Here is a 12532-nt window from a genome sequence, read left to right as displayed (position 1 = left end):
TTTATTCTAAGATTCTCCTCGTTATTTTTCCTTTCCTTCTTTCGTAGTTCACCTAATTGCCTGTATTTAACGAAAAGCATTCTGAAGCAGAAAGTCATTCTGGTCTAATGACGGTGCTGTAGAGTCAAAGATTTGCACTTACGGAAAAAATTTTTTGTTACGCAAGTTTTTGTTAACTGAAAAGCTCCTCCATTTTCCTTGGCCTTGCTAAATTAGCTTCTTTGTCCAAAGCATTTGGTTGTATGGTTTTACCTAGATATTAAAATTTTGTAGCCTTTAATATTCTTCCATAATCAGTTTCCGCGTATTTCGATGCCTCCTTTGTATCTGTCATATACTCTGTCCTTTTTCCAAAAGATGTAAATATACCTCCTTTCGAAGCTGTCTCTTGTGGGAGATTTAGCTGCATTGTTGCGTCTTCTACCGATTCAGCTAAAATGACAAGATAGTCTACAGAAGCCAAACAGTCAATAGTCAGATTATCCTCTTTTCTCCCAATTGTGATTTTTAAATTCCTTCTTATAGTCTTTTCCTCCATTCCCCGATTACCTTTCTTAGTACACAATTGAACACCAATGGAGACAATCAACCTCCTTGCCTTACACCAGTTTTTGCCTCCATAGCTTTAAAGGTTTCATCTAGAAATTCAGTTTTGCATTTATATTTGTTATTATTATTATTATTATTATTATTATTATTATTATTACGGGCAGTGTTCATACACAAAGCATTCGTAGGCTGAAGCCTTCCAATTTATGACAGTTAAGAAGTAAGGAGTTCTGCAATCAAGTGATTTACAAACATTAAGTCTGGGGCATACATTTTAAGTTGATTGATTTTAAATTGAAGTACAGGGTGCGGGTGAGGCAAGTATTGCCAGGGAGAAGATTCGTGTAGGAGAAACATGTTTTGTAACAAGTTCCTTCCCTCAAAGTAGCTTTCTTTTCTGAGAGGGCATTATAAGTAGAACTGGAGAAGCACCAAGAATTGCTTCATCATTCTATAAAAAACATGTTGTTAGAAATAAGCAATACCTATATATGACGGTAGTATCTGTTCCCGAAAGAACAGTTACTGTGGATGACCATGCAGCTTTGCTAGAAATGAAATGATAATTAAATGGACACCCTAGCTGCAAGCAGGCGTTGATATACTTCATTGGCGACATGTTGAAAATGTGTGCCTCGACCGGGACTCGAACCCGGGATCTCCTGCTTACATGGCAGACGCTCTATCCATCTGAGCCACCGCGGGCACAGAGGATAGTGCGTCTGCAGGGACTTATCCCTTGCACGCTCCCCGTGAGATCCACATTCCCAACATGTCCACACCACTACATTCGTAGTGCGCCTAATAGATGTTTGCCCATCATACTCATTACTCGTGACAGATTAATCTACCAAGTCCCGTACGAGTTCGGGCATAGCGTGTGCGTTCGCACAAGAAGGTCAATGGCCGGGAAGCCATATTTTTAACTATATATGACGGTAGTATCTGTTCCCGAAAGAACAGTTACCGTGGATGACCATGCAGCTTTGCTAGAAATGAAATGATAATTAAATGGACACCCTAGCTGCAAGCGGGCGTTGATATACTTCATTGGCGACATGTTGAAAATGTGTGCCTCGATCGGGACTCGAACCCGTGATCTCCTGCTTACATGGCTTCCCGGCCATTGACCTTCTTGTGCGAACGCACACGCTATGCCCGAACTCGTACGGGACTTGGTAGATTAATCTGCCACGAGTAATGCGTATGATGGGCAAACATCTATTAGGCGCACTACGAATGTAGTGGAGTGGACATGTTGGGAATGTGGATCTCACGGGGAGCGTGCAAGGGATAAGTCCCTGCAGACGCACTATCCTCTGTGCCCGCGTTGGCTCAGATCGATAGAGCGTCTGCCATGTAAGCAGGAGATCCCGGGTACGAGTCCCGGTCGAGGCACACATTTTAAACATGTCGCCAATGAAGTATATCAAGGCCTGCTTGCAGCTAGAGTGTCCATTTAATTATCATTTCATAAGCAGTACCAACTATCTCAATGACTCTTTTGTTAGTAGTTTAATGAAAACCTACGAAAGCTAAATATAATTTATCTTTCCTTGTTTTAAAAATACATTTGTTTACAGAAAATTCTTTTTCGTTCTAAAACCGAGAGAGGTGGCGCTGTGGTCAGTACACTGGACGAGGTTTCAAATCACCATCCGACCATGCAGATTTAAATTTTCCGTAATTTCCGTCGACAACTTAGGCAAATACCGGGACGGTTCCTTTCGAAAGGGCATGGCTGAGCTTCTTCCTTATCCTTTCAAAATTCGAGCTCGTGCTCTGTCTTTAATCACCTCGCTGTCGACGGAACATCAAACTCTTAACTTCCTTCTGTTCTTCATTCTAAAGTTTAGTTAGGCGCTATTATTGATAATGGTGGAGGAATGGAGGTTAGGCACTAACGTTGATAATGGTGGAGGGATGGGGGTTTTGCCAAGTATCTAATTTCATTCATCCGTAATGGTCTCAAAAAGGTTGGGAACCACTGCTGTACAACAGGAAACACAATGCGACATGATTAGACGTACTAACAAGAAGTCCCCAACGGTGTGATCGACTTTCTGAAACCATCTGTACTGTGATTTAGGTTAAGGTCCCAACTGTCATACCTTGAGGCCATTCATCCCGGTGGGCCTTCATTTGCGAAATGAAAAAGTTCGGAATTCCGCGTAGTGATCTACAGCTGTAAAAGAGGATAGTGTGCAGACTGGATGTGTAGCGTAGTGGTTAACGTATAACTCTTACACGCAGAGGGCTGTGACGTTTGAATTTTGTTCGCTGCTTTCAAAAGTGTTGTTTTTAAATTTTTATCGAATTGACTTTGGTCATTGTTCTTATTCAATTAACTGGTTTAAATTGAGTTTTCTAAATTTCTGTTGCTTTGTCGTGTCATTTTAATCATCGTATTAAATTTTTTCATTGCTATAATTTTTGTTCTTATCATTCATTCCCATTTCGAATCTCTGTTCATGTGATTTTAATTATTTTTAAGTTACAATACAGATTTAATTTCTTGCGCTTTATCGTGCTATAGTTTTGACCATGTTATTGCATTCATTACCTCTGTTCCTCAATTGCTTGAACTTCGTTTTGTTTATAATTCCTTTTTTCATTTAAAGGTACATCTGCGTTATTTTGTGCATGGTAGAACAAGAATTTATGTTTTAAATGTCTGTATGATGTTTGCTATGCAAAAAATGTACGTCATGCAACGAAAAATAGATTTTCGACACAATTACACGTTCAGTATAAATATATTATTTCGCTTTTATTTTAACCAATACATCGGCATTTTAGAATTTTTAAATATTGTGATAGATTAACAGAAAGAATTAAATTCAAATGTAGAAAGTTTACAAGTGGAAAATGATTGATAGAAAGAAAAAGTGGGCGCAATTGGAAAAGTTAATATGGTGATTAAAATGACGTAACAAAGAAGTGGAAAGTAAAAAATAATTTAAATCAATTACAAATAACGACCAAAGTCATTACGATAAAGATTAAATATTTTCAAAGGACCTGACAAGATTCGAACCCAAAAATGTCTTGCACGTCAATTATTACAGTGCATAATCTGTCTACGCATTATTCCTTTTTTAAAGCTATACAGTAACAGGCGAAATTCCGAAACTTTCTTTCGTCAGTTGCTTGCAAAAGGAGGCCCCTCCCTAGGTTGAATGGCTGCAGGGTGTGATATCTGGGTCCTTAACCAACATCACCATGTACATGATTACAAAAAGTCGATCTCATCGCAGGGGACCTATCCTTGTAAGTTTCAGGGGAGTTAAAATTGATGTTTTACCACAATGCTTAGGGTATTAATAAAATGATTGCATGTGGCTGAGGGACAATGAGAGCTACAGATGGCACCTTGAACCTGTTTTTCAAATTGACTGGGGAGGTTCAAATGGTTCAAATGGCTCTAAGCACTATGGGACTTAATATCTGAGGTCATCAGTCCCCTAGAGCTTAGAACTACTTAAACCTAACTAACCTAAGGTCATCACACACATCCATGCCCGAGGCAGGATTCGAACCTGCGACCGCAGCAGCAGCGCGTTTCCAGACTGAAGTGCCTGAAACTGCGAACTCCCATGCTGCAGCTAAAGACCATTGCGGGTACCAAGGGGAGAAACAACTGAAGTCAACTAAGAAAAAAACTGAAAGGGAAGTACCTTCCTCTAAAAAATAAAAAAAGTACCAGAAACACTGACCCCCCAACCGTAGGCGAAAATGGTTGAAAGGAACTGCAGTCCCATCATTTACACGCTTGCTTACACATAGTTTGCAGACCCGTAGTGGCATCACAATAGTGAAATACTGATAGCGGTGACTGCACACTTCGATTTTACGTAGTGTAAATTATAACGTTGTCAAAGTTGTGAGAAGTTGTTGCTCTGATAGTTCTTGAATTAATTGCATGGCACATGGACTTCCTAAATTTCAGGATGAATGCCATGTACTAAGCACTGCTGCAAACAAAATATCGTTATTACATTACAACAATTGATACACATTACTGAAGTTAAATGTTATATTATGATATTGAAGCATCATATGCATTTCATTGTTATTGTTATTATTATTAGTAAAACCTTAGATTTCTGTGATACGTTGAAAGTGGGTTCGATGGCAAGGTAGACTGCAATACACAAGCACGCACGCATGCACACGCACACACACACACACACACACACACACACACACACACACAAAAGAAACGAAGTACAACGAACGAATTATTCAAATGGGACAAAATTTGGTAGACGTGATGTACATTTACAGACAAACAAATGATAACAGTTTCAGAAAAATTCGATGTTTTATTCAAGAGAAAGAGCAAGTCAATAACGCGTTGGTCCACATCTAGTCGTTATGCAAGCAGTTATTCGGCTTGGCACTGATCGATAGAGTTGTCGGATGTCTTCCTGAGGAATACCGTGCCAAATACTGTCCAATTGGTGCGATAGATCGTCAAAATCACGAGGTGGTTGGACGGTACTGCCCATAAATCTCCAAACATTCTCAGTTGGGGAGAGATCCGGCGACCTTGCTTGGCAAACACGAGGACAAGTAGTAGAAACAAAATTAGAATTATATACACTCCTGGAAATGGAAATAAGAACACATTGACACCGGTGTGTCAGACCCACCATACTTGCTCCGGACACTGCGAGAGGGCTGTACAAGCAATGATCACACGCACGGCACAGCGGACACACCAGGAACCGCGGTGTTGGCCGTCGAATGGCGCTAGCTGCGCATCATTTGTGCACCGCCGCCGTCAGTATCAGCCAGCTTGCCGTGGCATACGGAGCTCCATCGCTGTCTTTAACACTGGTGGCATGCCGCGACAGCGTGGACGTGAACCGTATGTGCAGTTGACGGACTTTGAGCGAGGGCGTATAGTGGGCATGCGGGAGGCCGGGTGGACGTACCGCCGAATTGCTCAACACGTGGGGCGTGAGGTCTCCACAGTACATCGATGTTCTCGCCAGTGGTCGGCGGAAGGTGCACGTGCCCGTCGACCTGGAACCGGACCGCAGCGACACACGGATGCACGCCAAGACCGTAGGATCCTACGCAGTTCCGTAGGGGACCGCACCGCCACTTCCCAGCAAATTAGGGACACTGTTGCTCCTGGGGTATCGGCGAGGACCATTCGCAACCGTCTCCATGAAGCTGGGCTACGGTCCCGCACACCGTTAGGCCGTCTTCCGCTCACGCCCCAACATCGTGCAGCCCGCCTCCAGTGGTGTCGCGACAGGCGTGAATGGAGGGACGAATGGAGACGTGTCGTCTTCAGCGATGAGAGTCGCTTCTGCCTTGGTGCCAATGATGGTCGTATGCGTGTTTGGCGCCGTGCAGGTGAGCGCCACAATCAGGACTGCATACGACCGAGGCACACAGGGCCAACACCCGGCATCATGGTGTGGGGAGCGATCTCCTACACTGGCCGTACACCACTGGTGATCGTCGAGGGGACACTGAATAGTGCACGGTACATCCAAACCGTCATCGAACCCATCGTTCTACCATTCCTAGACCGGCAAGGGAACTTGCTGTTCCAACAGGAAAATGCACGTCCGCATGTATCCCGTGCCACCCAACGTGCTCTAGAAGGTTTAAGTCAACTACCCTGGCCAGCAAGATCTCCGGATCTGTCCCCCATTGAGCATGTTTGGGACTGGATGAAGCGTCGTCTCACGCGGTCTGCACGTCCAGCACGAACGCTGGTCCAACTGAGGCGCCAGGTGGAAATGGCATGGCAAGCCGTTGCACAGGACTACATCCAGCATCTCTACGATCGTCTCCATGGGGGAATAGCAGCCTGCATTGCTGCGAAAGGTGGATGTACACTGTACTATTGCCGACATTGTGCATGCTCTGTTGCCTGTGTCTATGTGCCTGTGGTTCTGTCAGTGTGATCATGTGATGTATCTGACCCCAGGAATGTGTCAATAAAGTTTCCCCTTCCTGGGACAATGAATTCACGGTGTTCTTATTTCAATTTCCAGGAGTGTATTAATACCTTCAGCTGCTGACGGGTGTTGATATATATCAACGGGGACAGGTGAAAATGTGTGCCCCGACCGGGACCTGCAGCTTACATGGCAGACGCTCTATGCATCTGAGCCACCGAGGGCAGAGAGGATAGTGCGACTGCAGGAACTACCTCGCGCACGCCTCCCGCGAGACCCACATTCTCACCTTATATGTCCACACACTACATTCTTAGTGTCCCTACGCAACACACTCATTGCTCGTGGAAGACATACCTACCAAACCCGTAAGAGTTCGGGTAATATCTGTGCATCCGCACAGAAGAGGGTAGTCATGGCCGGTGTCGCCGGAACTATATACATATATGGATATGGTGTCTGTTATTTCGGACATGTCCGAAAAAACAGACACCATATCCATATAAATACCGGGTGATCAAAAATTCAGTATAAATTTGAAAACTTAATAATGTAGATAGAGGTAAAAATTGACACATATGCTTGGAATGACATGGCGTTTTATTAGAACCACCCCATATTGCCAGACGCGTGAAAGATCTCTTGCGCGCGTCGTTTGGTGATGATCGTGTGCTCAGCCGCCACTTTCGTCATGCTTGGCCTCCCAGGTCCCCAGACCTCAGTCCATGCGATTGTTAGCATTGGGGTTACCTGAAGCCGCAAGTGTATCATGATCGACCGACATGTCTAGGGATGCTGAAAGACAACATCTGACGCCAATGCCTCACCATAACTCCGGACATGCTTTACAGTGCTGTTCACAACATTATTCCTCGACTACAGCTATTGTTGAGGAATGATGGTGGACATATTGAGCATTTCCTGTAAAGAACATCATCTTTGTTTTGTCTTACTTTGTTATGCTAATTATTGCTATTCTGATCAGATGAAGCGCCATCTGTCGGACGTTTTGTGAACTTTTGCATTTTTTGGTTCTGATAAAACCCCATGTCATACCAAGCATGTGTGCCAATTTGTACCTCTCTATCTGCATTATTCCGTGATTTATTCAGTTTTCAAATTTATACTGACTTTTTGATCACCCGGTATATAAGCACAAGAAACTGTCGCCTTGTATGGGCGGGCATTGTCTTGCTGAAACGTAAACCGAGGATGGCTTGTCATGAAGGTCAACAAAACGAGGCGTAGAATATCGTTGAAGTAACGCCATACTGTTGTGTTAGGCGCAAATTGAGAAGCGCATAGCGCGTGTGGCGCGGCGCAGGGCAGAACGCGATTTTGTAACTTACTGGGTTCAAGTGCGACCGCGCAAACTGGGACGCAACGCAGTGGCGAAGCACACGCGCCTGCGGCAGGTTGTGTCGCCTTGTGGTTGGGGCACAGTTCCTCGCGCCATGCTACAGCGGGAGTGGTGAGGCGGGGAGCGGGAAAGCAGTCGTCTCGCATACTTCCTTCAGCATCACGCCAGTGGGTAGTGGTAGCACTGGCCGCCTGAAAAATATTGCCTTGCTACTGAACTTTGTTGTCATTTTCGCTGTTTATTCCTAAGTCTTTATCTGTTACTACATTATATTTTTCATTTATTTATATTACATTAGATTAATTATTCATCCCATAGACCCATAAAACAGGGAATTCTCATGGGTGTGGAACATGTCAGATAAACACATTACAAAAATGTAATTAGAAAAACTTGAGTTTCATTAATTTTAATGATCCTCAGTCAATAAACAGTAAAATTGTGTACATGAATAAAAATTAAACTTCTAATATTTACAGGTTTAATATTTATATCTGCTTTCATTAAATCCATCATTCACACAGTTTGAAACGTCCCCTTTGAAAAATTATATACGACTGTGCTTAAACTGACACACAGTATTTTTAGCGCAACGCAATTTGACTCAAAAATCCCTACAAAAGAATGGCCCTGACTAACATTAACCTATACCTTTCACAAATCACTTACCTCACAAAAATCTTCATTACTCGAACTACTGCAATACAGCGAGCGCCACTACTGCCAGCTAAATAAAAGATTCAAACTATGGAAGGCACTAACTACTGATAGGCATAGTTAGCAATTGAAAGATTTTAATAGAGAACAAACAATGTATTTACCTTAATAGTCATAATATATATAGCAGTTCATGACATCCAGTCTTACAAATTTCAAAACTGCGCCATTTCTCTCCCCACATCCACCACTGCTGGCGGCTCACCACCAACTGCGCAGCGCTACGCGCTGTTAACATCCAGCTGCCCAGCACTACAATGGCAGACAACAATGCAAACTAGCCACAGACTGCACACAGCACAGCCAATGATTTTCATACAGAGCGCTATGTAACGTTGCCAATAAGAAAACATAAACAGCTTACTTACATAGCCCCCATGCTCCCCACAAAAAATTTTACGAATTCTTTTGGGCACTGGCCAATACAGATTTGAAAAATTTTTCATAATTACACTAACAAAAAAATCAAATGCACACACTTATTGGTACAATGTTGGTCAAAAGCTAAAATTTTCTCACAGTCCATAAAGACAGTCCTGATCATTCATCACAGTAAAATTGCAGTGTTTTTTTTTTCTCGAAGTCTGAGCAGTAAAAGAAAATGCACACAGAAGTAGTGGATTTCCATGCAGTCTTGAAGAAGTAGTGTTGTCCTTCCAATGGAAAGACAGTGCTGACTCTTGACATGCAGACAGGTAATGGGCCACAACAGAGCAAACCCACTGCAGAGTCAGTCGAAGTTTTGAAGAATATTGGTAGGTAGGTCATCACAGAGTAGACCCACTGTAGTCCTGGTAGAGATTACGGTATTGGCGGGCCACCATAGGTGCAGACCCAGTGCAGTCCTTGTCGAAATAATGGTATTGGTGGGCCACCAGAGGTGCAGACCCACTGCAGTCCTTGTAGAAATAACGGTACTGGTGGGTCATCAAAGGTGCAGACCCACTGTAGTCCTTGTAGAGACGGCAAGCAGCCACATGTTGCGACTGTGCATGTGCACAACCACCATCGAAGAGTCTTGCAGAGAATATAGCAAGTCCATAAACCACCACTTGTGTACTCACAAAACTTTTTGGAATATCCTTAGAATCAGCAATGCTGTTAACCAGTCCCTTGCTGAATTATCAACACACATGCAAACACTATCAGTCCCTACTTCTCACATATTGTCCATATACTATGACCAACAGAAATGTGTGCAGTGAAATGAATGCTTACAAGTTATTTAATTTGCTGAACTGGTGTCAATTACAATATTATAACATGAGAATACAATGACAAAGGTACAAAATACATCATTAAAAACATAACAGTACAGATAACATTTGTAGTAACATGGACTTTACAAAAGAATAGAAATAAACATATACATCAGTGTTACTGGAATTATGACATAAGTAAATACATAAAAGATCAGAATAATTATTGAAACATCAACTTCACACATGAGCATTAAAACAGAACAGAATTAATAATGTCTAACATCTTAACAAAGTAAATAACATATTATTAATGCAAATTATATTTGAGGGTAACAGTATTCCTCATCACAGTGAATGTAGCTGAGTATTAGAAAAATTCTACAACACAAATCGTATCAGATAAACACATAAAGACAGGAAGAACATAAATACACAAGGGTACACAAACTCATATAGCGGAATAATACAAGGAAAGGACAGGGTTTGTTTTACTGCAGTATTTTGCAAACAAAACTTTCTTTACTTCTCGGAGATCTCCCTTCGTTCTTCATTACTTCCAAAAGTCCTATCTATACCTGCTTTCTGTACTTTTCTCGTATAGCCTCTCAGTGCATTTCTTCAAATTCATCGCAACTCATTCTCTTATAGGCTACCCCCTCTTAAGCTAACTTAAATCTACTGAGCTCAGATGCTAAACTAAGGGACAAGGCAATGCAGCAGCACAAAACAATTAACACAAACAGCAATGACAAAAAAAATGGAAATTGGCAAAGCAATTGCAATATTACAACTAATATAAGGCACTGTGCAGCAAACAAGAAAAATAAATCCGTAGTAAAACTGGCTTAACAGCGTAATACAAAGTCAAATTCAGTAACATTATGCCTGGCAAACGGCAGCAGCAAATGCTATAACTTATACCCAAACATGACAAAGCTCAAGCAGAAAAAATATTACAGTAAAGACAACAATGCAGACAAGGGAAATGTATATTCACATCTTAATGTCTGTGTAATTAAAGTGGTGCACCACAAGAAGTTATTCTACCAAAAAAATTACCAAGTAGTTGAAAAGAAAATTCCGTATGCAATTCCTGTGAAGGGAAACGTCTTTTTATGCTCCTTCATTTTTTTGAATAGATCATAAAATTATTTACTGGATCTGTAGGCATAAAATATTTATATTAGTACATCTATTAAATTTTATTTTAACCAATGCTGCTGCAGCTAGAAACTTGATATTAAACAAAACGAGTAAATAAATACATAAAGCAAGCCATATGGCATTGTTCTCAACTAGCAAGACAATAGCCGTGAAATGTTTCTCATCGTTTCATTAGGCATTTTAGTAAATATCATAAATTAAGAGCTCTACAGTATAATCATATGTTTTCAAGTTTGAGCGTGTCGTAATTGCGATGCTTTCTACAAAGGAATGTCAATAGCGAGGATAATGGCCTCCCCTTTTTTTTTCTACCTGTGCCTTTGAAAATGCACACACTAATGGCTTTTTCTCCAGGCGTCTCTCACAGCTGGGTGCCCACGACGCATTACATGCAGGTGGTCACTTAACTTTCTTATGGAAATATTTACGACAGCAGTTTCCGCTACAGTGACAGTCTCATATAAAAATATTTCACAGGTCAAGAATTTGCGTTACAAATCTGTAGAAACAAAATCCTATTGATATAACAGTGTCCAAAAAATTTTTGTCGGCATTGTGATACATTCACGCATTTACATACATTTCATAACTCTTAAAGTATGATTCTTGGTTTCCAACAACCTTTTTCACAAACCAGAGTCCCTAGACACTATACATTATTCCTTACCTTATTACACATATACATATTCATATTCATCAACACGTCTTCAATATTTCATCATAATAACTACATAGCATAATCAGATTCCTCATATAACATCAGCTTATTGATCATAAACATACCTCAACAGCATAATACACATCGTCGTCGTAAAAATAACATCATAACACCTCAGTCAAATCTCAAAAACGTCGTAGCTTTCTGCAATAATGTCAAAACCTAAAAAAAATTCTCTGCTCATTTCAAGCATGTCATCTACCTCAAACGTACTTTAAAATCATGCTCCCTTACCAAATACATCATTCAAAGCTCTCATAGTATCACAATGGTTCCAAAAAAATATGAACAGTTCACAAAGTACAGACAAAATACAATTTTGGAAGTGTGAAGTTATCCAACAGTGCAATTACGTAAACATCTGTCACTGGTGTAGTAAAATAAATGTTTGTCTCTCTCAGTTAAATGATCAGATAGCTGTGTAATTATGTGTTAGAGAAATATGGTACCGATGTGTAAAGTTATATAAGCAAATACCATATTAGCTAGGGCTCCTTGTGCTTGCCACACACATGGTACACAAAGTAAGCGTGTACCCCCCTGAGGATTAATGTAATTATACCCTCAGGTGCTACAGATTAAAGCAATGGAATGAAATGTATCACGGAAAACCTTTGTATCATTGTACTTCAAATATCTTTAAAAATAAATGATTTAAGTACAAAATTAATCACTCAAATACGTGTACTGTAGCGCTAAACTGTGCGTCTTGTTGGAAGATAATCTCTGTGGAAGTGTCGTAGTTATTTTCCTCCGAAAGCTAAGTTCTGCAGAAGCCAATGTACTTACCTCATCATAAACGAAAGTGAAATGCTTTGCGTATAGATATCGTAGTTATTACGTACCTTACTGTGATCAAGAAAGTGCTATAATGTAACGTATTGTTGTGCTACGAAAG

The 12532-nt window shown here is 41.1% G+C and overlaps 1 non-coding gene across 1 annotated transcript; it reads right to left on the bottom strand.

The window, feature by feature from the left end:
- Window positions 1-1180: 1180 nt before the first annotated feature.
- Window positions 1181-1255, bottom strand: Trnat-ugu (transfer RNA threonine (anticodon UGU)). Its single transcript has one exon. It is a non-coding gene; the product is annotated as a tRNA-Thr (tRNA).
- Window positions 1256-12532: the final 11277 nt, after the last annotated feature.

The sequence above is a fragment of the Schistocerca cancellata genome, chromosome 8 (genome assembly GCF_023864275.1).
Source record: "Schistocerca cancellata isolate TAMUIC-IGC-003103 chromosome 8, iqSchCanc2.1, whole genome shotgun sequence".
NCBI classification, from domain to species: Eukaryota; Metazoa; Arthropoda; class Insecta; order Orthoptera; family Acrididae; genus Schistocerca; species Schistocerca cancellata.
This window is presented reverse-complemented; position numbering and strand designations above follow the sequence as displayed.